The sequence below is a fragment of the Macadamia integrifolia genome, unplaced genomic scaffold, assembly GCF_013358625.1.
Source record: "Macadamia integrifolia cultivar HAES 741 unplaced genomic scaffold, SCU_Mint_v3 scaffold984, whole genome shotgun sequence".
Classification (NCBI taxonomy): Eukaryota; Viridiplantae; Streptophyta; class Magnoliopsida; order Proteales; family Proteaceae; genus Macadamia; species Macadamia integrifolia.
Genome location: NW_024870609.1, coordinates 218,182 through 228,596, shown reverse-complemented (window position 1 = coordinate 228,596; position 10,415 = coordinate 218,182). Strand labels below are relative to the sequence as shown.

Here is a 10,415-nt window from a genome sequence, read left to right as displayed (position 1 = left end):
AATTCTTAGATGACGAATGGTTAGGACGTTATTTTAGATACATATGTTTAGGACGGTAATTAGAATTAGATCACAATCATTAATCAGTTCACTTTCGCATTATTAAAAGAAATAAAAAATAAAGTGACTGCTCTCCCTGTGTTCGACCCGTAGCTACACTGATCCGTACGCTTGCGGTTACATTTTAAATCTCAACAAGTTTTTGGCGCCGTTGTCGGGGAGACAGTTCCATGTTATTTTTCACTTTCTTTTGGTAAATCGGAGTGCTTTATTTGCTTTGCTTTATATTTTTTCTTTTTTTTTTATTGAATTCCTGAGAATAACAACTTGCAATAATAGTTGTATCAGTGGAGGTCACCATGCCTCACAGTATGATAAAGACAGGTTTCGCCCTGTAGCAGTACCTCAGGAATTGACCTGAGCAACCCCGGATCCTTGTCGGTAAACTCCCAAAAAGCAAAAAAAAAAAAATAAAAAATAAATAAATAAAAAAATCAAAAAAATCAAAAAAATCATCAAAAAGTTTTGCTATCCATTCTTTTGTGCTTGTCTTACTTTAGTTGTGGAAAGTTTTTCTGTTGCATGAGTGTTAAGTGGGTACGTAATACTAAGAATCGGTTAGAAAGAAGAGATCCAACAAGTAGTGACCCTATACGTTTGCTCTCTCTAAAACCCTTCAATATGGGAGACCAACAGCAAAACCCTTCACCTAAATCTCTGAAAGATAGGTTCTACCCTGCTAGAACAGCCCAACCTTCCTGTATAGTTCTACCACAAGCCCAGGGCAATAATTTTGAACTCAAATCTCAATACATCACTATGTTGTCCCACTTCCATGGGTTGACCTCTGAGGATGCATACCTATTTCTAAGGGAATTTAAAAAGGTATGTGTTCTAATTAAGATCCAACAGTTTTCTGATGATGCTGTTAAGCTTAGGTTTATCACTTTTGCATTGAAAGACCAAGCTAAGAAGTGGTTGTATGGATTACCCACAAATTCCATAACCTCATGGGAACAGTTCACAGTTGTGTTGTCTTAAGAAGTTTTTCCCAACTCACAAGACTAATAAGCTTAGAAGTGATATCCTTCAGTTTAGGCAAAAGCCTAGTGAGTCATTTTCCAAGCTTATGGAGAGATTCAAGGATCTACTCCAAGAATGCCCCCACCATGGCCTAGACCTATGGCATTTATGTCAAATAATTTATGAGGGTATTGATTACCCAACTAAACAAATGATAGAATCTATGTGCCCTGAGGGATTCACATCCTTTACAGATGAAGAAAAGGCATGGGAATTCTTACTTGACTTAGCTGACAAAACCCGTGAATGGGAATCAACCCAAGAGAGTGAAAGAACTATAAGAGGAAAAGGATATTTTGTGGATGGGATAGTAGCCAAGGAAGCCCATTTGGATATCCTAATCAAGAGGATTGAGGCTATTGTTCCTAGAGAGTCATAGAAGAATGCCCTAACACCTCTGGGGGCACTTCTAATGATAGTGTTAATGCCTTATACCAGAATAATCCATATAGTAACACATACAATCCAGGATGGAGAAATCACCCAAATTTTTCTTGGAATCAGGGCAACCAAGCAGGACCTTCCAATTTCTATAATCAAGGTCAACCTGGACCCCAAAGGCCTCCCTTTGCACAACAATCTTTTTCTCAAAATACTTTTCCTAGGTCAAATGTAGGACCTCAGGCGAGTTTTCCTAGGGCCCCTCTTCTATCATCTTATCAGCAACCCCCTGGGTTTACCAACACTGGAGAGGCAAGTAGAATAAATGACTTGGAAAAAAATATGGCCCTCCTCATGACAAGCCATCAAAATCTTACGAGAGAACTTACCCAAGTTGTCTCAATTATGCATGAGAGGAAGAAGGGAACTTTACCCAGTCAACCAGAGCCTAACCCTAGGCATCATCAACCTGTTAGTTTACAAGGACCAACTAATGCACCACTGAATATAGTACAAGGTCAGACTCAATAAGGGCCCTCTAACCAATGTAATGTTGTTTATGCCCTTAGGAGTGGTAGAGAGTACCTACAGAGCTTTCCTAAATCTTCCCCATCTATTACTCCTGTTAACTCTTCTTCAGTTGAGGACACAAATGTGCCTCTTGCTCCAGGTTCGTCTGATGAACCTAAAGATTTTTCTGAAACTAAAGATGATTTGGTTGAGGAAACCAAAAATGATTCTTCTGAACAGGGGCAAATCCCTAACAGTCCTTATGTTCATCCTGTCCCATTTCCTAATCGCTTGGTAAACAAAAAGAAGACTGCTTCCATGGACAAAATTTTAGAAGTCTTCAAAAAGGTAGAAATAAACATCCCTCTTTTGGATGCCATATCCCAGATCCCCACCTATGCAAAGGTACTGAAAGGTTTGTGTACTCACAAACGTATCACTAGTGTGCCCAAAAAGGCGTTCTTGGCAGGTAACATTAGTTCCATAATTACTCAGCCTATAGCAGCCAAGTATAAGGATCCAGGGAGCCCTACCATATCTTGTGTCATAGGTAACACCTATATTGAGCATGCTTTACTTGACCTTGGCGCAAGTGTGAATCTTTTACCTTACCATGTGTACAAGCAACTAGGATTGGGAGAATTAAAAGCCACTGGAACTACTCTTCAGTTGGCAGATAGATCTGTTAAGATTCCTAAAGGGATGGTTGAGGATGTCTTACTAAAGGTGGGGGAATTTATTTTCCCTATTGATTTCATTGTGTTAGATACTAAGCCCTTCTCAACCAAGGATGAGATCCCAATAATTCTAGGAAGACCATTCTTGGCTAGCAGTAATGCATTAATCAATTGCCGGAATGATTTCCTAAGATTATCTTTTGGTAACCAAACTGTTGAGTTTAACTTGTTTAGGATTGGCAAGCAACCACATATGGAAGAAGAGATCAATATGCTTGAGGATTTTCTGGATTTTTCCTATGATTTAGTTACCAACTTTGATATTGATTTTGATTCAGAATTCCAACAGTATATGGATGAGTTGGATGATAAGAGTGAAAATTTCTTTTCTGAAGTCTTGAGTCTTCACACACTTGTGGAGCCCTTAGGACCCCTTTCCAATTCCATTCCCAAACCTTCCATAGTTGAGCCCCCTAAGCTAGATCTTAAGGAGTTGCCATCTAATTTGAGATATGCTTTCCTAGGGCCTGACCAGTCTCTTCCTGTAATAATTTCTTCAAATTTGACTTCTAGCCAGGAAGAGGAGTTACTTAAAGTGTTAAAAGATAATAAGGAAGCCCTAGGTTGGACCATGGCTGATATCAAGGGTATAAGCCCTTCCATTGTGCAACATCATATACATCTTATGGAGGATTCCAAACCATCCACGGAACCCCAAAGAAGAGCTAACCCAGTGATGATGGAAGCTATTAAGAAAGAGATCCTAAAGTGCTTGGATCATGGAATAATTTATCCTATTTCTGGCAGCCAATGGGTAAGCCCAGTTCATGTAGTGCCTAAGAAGTCTAGTGTGACTGTAGTTCCTAATGCCAATAATGAGTTGATCCCTACCCGTGTCCAAACAGGATGGCGTGTGTGCATTGACTACAGGAAATTAAATGCGGCAACCTGGAAGGACCACTTCCCATTGCCATTCATTGACCAGATGTTAGAGAGGTTAGCTGGACATGAATACTATTGCTTTCTTGATGGATATTCCGGCTATAACCAAATCCCAATTGCTTTAGAGGACCAACATAAGACCACTTTTACATGCCCATATGGAACATTTGCTTACAGGCGTATGCCCTTTGGGCTTTGCAATGCCCCTGCTACGTTCCAACGATGCATGATGAGCATTTTTTCTGACATGGTCGAAAAATTCTTAGAAGTATTTATGGATGACTTTTCAATTCATGGGAATTCCTATTCTGAATGTCTTCATCATCTTTCCCTAGTTTTGAAAAGGTGCATATCTAAGAATTTGGTTTTGAATTGGGAGAAATGTCATTTTATGGTTAAATCTGGTATTGTTTTAGGCCATGTAATATCCAAGGAGGGAATTAAGGTAGATAGAGCCAAAGTGGATTTAATTGATAATTTACCACCTCCTCAATCTGTTAAGGATGTTCGGTCTTTTCTAGGGCATGCAGGTTTCTACAGAAGGTTTATTAAGAACTTTAGTCAGTTAGCCCGACCTCTCACTTCATTACTTGCCAAAGATCAAACTTTTGAGTTTTCCAAAGAGTGCCTAGAATCCTTCAAACAACTTAAGAAGGAGTTGACCAATGCACCCATTGTTCAACCACCTGTTTGGACTGAACCTTTTGAACTGATGTGTGATGCTTCGGATTTTGCCATAGGAGCAGTTTTAGGTCAAAGGATTAATAAGTTGCCCACTGTCATTTACTATGCTAGTAGGACCTTAAATGATGCACAACTCAATTATACAACCACTGAAAAAGAATTTTTAGCTGTTGTGTTTGCATTAGAAAAGTTTCGGTCTTACTTAGTTGGTTCACATGTGGTGGTGTATACTGATCATTCTGCTCTCAGATACCTAGTTTAGAAGAAGGATGCCAAAGCCCGTCTCATTAGGTGGGTTTTACTTTTGTAAGAGTTTGACTTAGAAATTAGGGATAAGAAAGGAGTTGAAAACCTAGTTGCAGACCATTTATCCTGGTTTCCCAATTCCTTGACTGTTGATTCTCCAGTCAACGAGAACTTTCTAGATAAACAATTATTTGCAATGTCCAGTGAACCATGGTTTGCTGACATTGTCAACTTCTTAGTTTCAGGTGTGACTCCGGATCACTGGTCCACCCAAGATAAGTATAGGTTTCATTCCCAAGTTAAGCACTTTTTCTGGGATGATCCTTATTTGTTTAAGATATGTTCGGATCAGATTATCCGACGATGTGTTCCTGATCATGAACAACATTCCATTCTCTCTTTTTGTCATGATCATGCATGTGGTGGACATTTTGGACCTAAGAAGACTGCCGCAAGGTTCTCCAATGCGGATTTTATTGGCCCACTCTTTTTAGAGATGCTTTTGATTTTTGCAAGGCTTGCCCTGCCTGCCAGTCTTTTGGCCGTATCAATAAAAGGAACATGATGCCCCTCAACCCTATTTTGGTAGTTGAGATCTTTGATGTATGGGGCATCGATTTTATGGGACCATTCCCTAATTCTTTTGGGAATTTCTACATACTTTTGGCCATTGATTATGTTTCTAAATGGATAGAGGCCATACCTTGTAAAACTAATGACCACAAAGTGGTGGTCCAGTTTCTCAAAGAGAACATTTTTTCCCGCTTTGGTGCACCACGTGCAATAATTAGTGATAGGCGTACTCATTTTTGTAATCGGCCTTTTGAGGCCTTAATGAAAAAGTATGGGATCACCCATAAGTTATCTACCCCTTATCACCCTCAAACTAGTGGCCAAGTGGAGGTGTCTAATAGGCAGATCAAACAAATCTTGGAGAAAACTGTTAATCCCAACCGTAAGGATTGGTCCTTTAGGCTCATTGATGCCTTGTGGGCCCATCGGACTGCATTAAAGACCGACCTTGGTCAGTCTCCCTACCGTTTGGTGTATGGAAAAGCTTGTCACTTACCAGTTGAGTTGGAGCATAAGGCCTTTTGGGCCATTAAGAAGCTTAACTTTGATTTGTCTGATGCGGGAATTCATCGTAGGCTCAACTATCTGAGTTGGAGGAACTTAGGAATGACGCATATGAAAGTTCTAGAATTTACAAGGAAAAGACTAAAGCTTTCCATGATAAACACATTCTGCGTAAATCTTTTGCAATTGGTGATAAGGTCTTATTGTATAACTCTCGATTGCATCTTTTTCCTGGTAAGCTTAGATCCCGATGGGATGGCCCATTTATTGTTCATAATGTATATCCCCATGGGGCTGTGGAGATTTTGAATCCAGGAACAGGGGTAATTTCGAAGGTTAATAGTCAGCGTTTGAAACCGTTCCTCGAGTTTCCCACTACTAGTAGTGAAGAGGTCATGGATCTCCATGAACCTCTTTACACTGATGACTAACTGTTATTCAGGTATGACCCCCTTGCATTGTCTTTGTTTTTAATTCTTTCCATGCATTGAGGGCATTGCATGACTTAAGTGTGGGGGAGGGAAACCAGTTTTTTTTTTTTTCTTTCACTTTGTTTTGTTTGTTTTTCTTTTTATTTTTGAGCTTGCTAAGGATGAAGTCCTACTTTGGTTTTTGGCTAATGATCATACCATTCGGTTGCTTGATGTATGAAAATAAAATTTTTTATTAAGGTACCCATTTTGAACGTATAAAAACCCTGTTGAGAAGAAAGAAGCAAGCATGTGTCTTGAGATGAGACTTTCTTTTGAAAAATAAGAGACCCTTGTTTTATGGTGATGGACCATATGTAAGTCTGTGGGTTCCTTGTACTTTTGATTTGGAGTTGAGACCTTCTTTTTAATTTGGCATGGGTTGACAAATGCACAATTTTAAATGAATTGAGAAATGTGGTATAAAAAAGAATAAGAGTTGATTCCTTTGGAACTAGACAGGGCATTGCGCCTCAGGAAGCGTGGTGTCTTGATCAAAATTCATTGGGAGGAAACTTCTGAAGTAACTCTAGCATCACTGCCTTTGTGGACATATGCAAAAAGCGAAGCTACATAGTAACTTGGGTGTCTGGTGTTTGCTCCACCATGTCATTCAGGCCAAAAGTAGTGGAGTAGAATAGAGTTTATTAAGCAGAAAAAAAAAAAGAGAAAAAAAAATGTGCAAATGTCAATAATGCTTGGTAACATGTTTGGTCAAAAACACTCCAACGCCTTAGTCATTGGTTCCCTATTTCTTCACAAGTGGTTTTACCTTAAGATAAGGATGTTTTGGAAGAGACGAGGTGAGTTTCAAATTAAGAAATATGCTAGTGCCTGGAATTGATAAAGGGTAATAAAAGTTCAAGTGTGGGGGTTCCTTGTAAGAGAAATTATCTTTGCTCCGGATTGGTATGGGCCTTACCTTTAGCCAAAGTTGGGATTTGTTTATTCTAAATTTTAGGTGTATATTCACTGCAAACAACCACGAGACACAACTCGTCCACTAGGGGTGACCTAGGGGTTTAAAGGCTTGTTGCACATGCTAAGTGCAACCGTGATTCCTACGAAAGTGAGTTAGGTTTTTTGATCTTTATCTTTTTCTTTTTCTTTTTGTTTTGCTCGAGGACTAGCAAAGTCTAAGTGTGGGGGAATTCTGATGAGCACATTTATGTGTGAAATCTAGGGTAGTAAAACATACATTTTACATATTTAGAATGGAGCTACCTTGGGTTTTACTCTCTTTTTGCAGGTTTTATATTTTCAAGGCCTTAAGGACTATCGGGAGCTATATCTTCAATTTTACACGTAAAGAGGTCCTATTTCTTTCCATGGTTGCGAAGAGGATGAAATTCTGAGCAAGATGGACGTGTTCAATTAAAAGTACACATTCGTTTGGTCACCCGTACAAATGATTATTCTTTTCGGGTCAGAAAAAGAATAATGGATCAGAACTGAACCGAGATGCAGAACCAGCCCGTTTGCAATTGTCCCAGAGGTACAAGGAATACTCCAAATACCAACAAGAATCGATGGACCACATCATTAAGTGATTAAAGGTTTGTTTTTGGTAACAACTACCTAGCGTAGTTGGTGAGCTATGGTGTACAAAATTCTCTTGCTCACCAAGAGGTCTCAAGTTCGAATCTTATGGTTTTTTTTTAGAAGATTTTGTTGAAGATTTCCTGCTTTTCACTCACTTAAAGCACTAAGGGCATGGAGGGGATTTTCACATCAAATTAGAAGCAAGCAAAATCGTGGAAGCAAGAAGAGAAGAAAAAAAAAAATGGAAAGAAAAAAAAGGGAGAACCAAAGATTGTCCAAATCTTCTCTCTCCTCCACATCATCACCAAAGATTGTCCAAATCACACAAAGGAAGAAAAAAAAAATCGTCCCTAGGAGAGAGAAAAAAAGAAGAAAAATAAATTAGAAAAAAAAAAGGAAAGAAAATAAGCAAAAAATTTTAGGAAATTTCTCAAAATTTATTTCTCTCTTCTCTCTCCTCCATCTTAGCACTTTTGGACTCAAAAGATCTCACAATCAATTGTGGGTTTCTCTCTTTTAGGAAAGAGAAAATTGTTACCCTACCTCTCCATTCCCTATAAATACAACTCATGTAAGAGGAGGTGACACAATTCATTCTTCTTCTAGTTTTTTTTAGTTGCTCTCTCTTTCTCTTGCTCTCTCTTTAGTTCTAGTTCTTCTCTATTTTTGCTTTAATCACTTTTGTAATAGTTTTTTTTTATTTCAATTAATGCAAGTACTCTTTTATTTTTATTTAGTTCTTTTTATGTTTATGATTTATGCAATTGAGTTGTAATTTTTTAAGTTATAGTTCTAGGCTTAGATCTAGGTGACAAGATCATGAGCCGTGGAGCAATTTTTTTTCAAGTTCAAGCATTGATTCAAGTAAGTAGGCTCCTTCAGTAGTTTTCTCTCCCCCCTCTCATTCCTTCTTCTGACTACCCTTTCTTTCTTAATTTAGGATTTTTATTTTCAGTCGTTACATTATTGCTATCCCTCTCCCCCAAGGTTCATGGCTAGTGTATGTGTTGGCTTTGCCCCTCCTAGCCATAGAACCATCAATTTATTGCTTTTATTTTAATTGTCTCCCTTTCCCTAAAGCCAAGTAGAGTAACCCTTGTAAGAGTGACTCTCTGGTCAAGTAGGGAAGCTCATATTATGATGCATCCCTCGGGCTAAGTAGACAAAACCTACTTGTGAGTCTCTCTCTAGCTTTATCCCATTTCTTTTACTTTATTTTTATTTCAGCATTTTTTTTCCTTTATTTATTTATTTTTTTTAATTAATTGCGTGGGTTGTTTATTTTCAGTTATTTATTTATTTAATTTTAATTGTGTGGCTTGCGTCTTTAAATTCTTAGATGACGAATGGTTAGGACGTTATTTTTTGGACGGTAATTAGAATTAGATCACAACCATTAATCAGTTCACTTTCGCATTATTAAAAGAAATAAAAAATAAGGTGGCTGCTCTCCCTGTGTTCGACCCGTAGCTACACTGATCCGTCCAAATCTCAAACAAGTTTTACAGATTTAAAATGTAACCGCAAGCGTACGAATCAGTGTAGCTACGGGTCGAACACAGGGAGAGCAGCCACCTTATTTTTTATTTCTTTTAATAATGCGAAAGTGAACTGATTAATGGTTGTGATCTAATTCTAATTACCCTCCTAAAAATAACGTCCTAACCATTCGTCATCTAAGAATTTAAAGACGCAAGCCACACAATTAAAATTAAATAAATAAATAACTAAAAGTAAACAACCCACGCAATTAAAAAAAAATAATAATAAAGGAAAAAAATGCTAAAATAAAAATAAAGTAAAAGAAAGGGGATAAAGCTAGAGAGAGACTCACAAGCAGGTTTCTCTACTTAGCCCGAGGGATGCATCATAATATGAGCTTCCCTACTTGACCAGAGAGTTACTCTTACAAGGGTTTCTCTACTTGGCTTTAGGGAAAGGGAGACAATTAAAATAAAAGCAATAAATTGATGGTTCTATGGCTAGGAGGGGCAAAGCCAACACATACACTAGCCATGACCCTTGGGGGAAAGGAATAGCAATAATGTAATGACTGAATAAAAATCCTAAATTAAGAAAGAAATGGTAGTCAGAAGAGGGAATGAGAGGGGGGAGAGAAGACTACTGAAGGAGCCTACTTACTTGAATCAATGCTTGAACTGGAAAAAAAAAATTGCTCCACGGCTCGTGATCTTGTCACCTAGATCTAAGCTTAGAACTATAACTTAAAAAATTACAACTCAATTGCATAAATCATAAACATAAAAAGAACTGAATAAAAATAAAAGAGTACTTGCATTAATTGAAATAAAAAAAAACTATTACAAAAGTGATTAAAGAAAAAATAGAGAAGAACTAAAACTAAAGAGAGAAAGAGGAAGAGAGAGAGCAACTAAAGAAAACTAGAAGAAGAATGAATTGTGTCTCCTCCTCTTACATGAGTTGTATTTATAGGGAATGGAGAGGTAGGGTAACAATTTTCTCTCTCCTAAAAGAGAGAAACCCACAATTGATTGTGAGATCTTTTGAGTCCAAAAGTGCTAAGATGGAGGAGAGAGAAGAGAGAAATAAATTTTGAGAAATTTCCTAAAATTTTTTGCTTATTTTCTTTCCTTTTTCTTCTTTTTTTTTCTCTCTCCTAGGGACGACTTTTTTTTTCTTCCTTTGTGTGATTTGGACAATCTTTGGTGATGATGTGGAGGAGAGAGAAGATTTGGACAATTTTTGGTTCTCCCATTTTTTTTCTCTTTCCTTTTTTTTCTTCTCTTCTTGCTTCCACGATTTTGCTTTCCTTTTTTTTTTT

The 10,415-nt window shown here is 37.8% G+C and overlaps 1 non-coding gene across 1 annotated transcript; it reads right to left on the bottom strand.

Annotated features, from left to right (window-relative positions):
• Positions 1-1,069: 1,069 nt before the first annotated feature.
• On the bottom strand, positions 1,070-1,176 carry LOC122070711. The gene has a single exon (XR_006137940.1). It is a non-coding gene; the product is annotated as a small nucleolar RNA R71 (small nucleolar RNA).
• Positions 1,177-10,415: the final 9,239 nt, after the last annotated feature.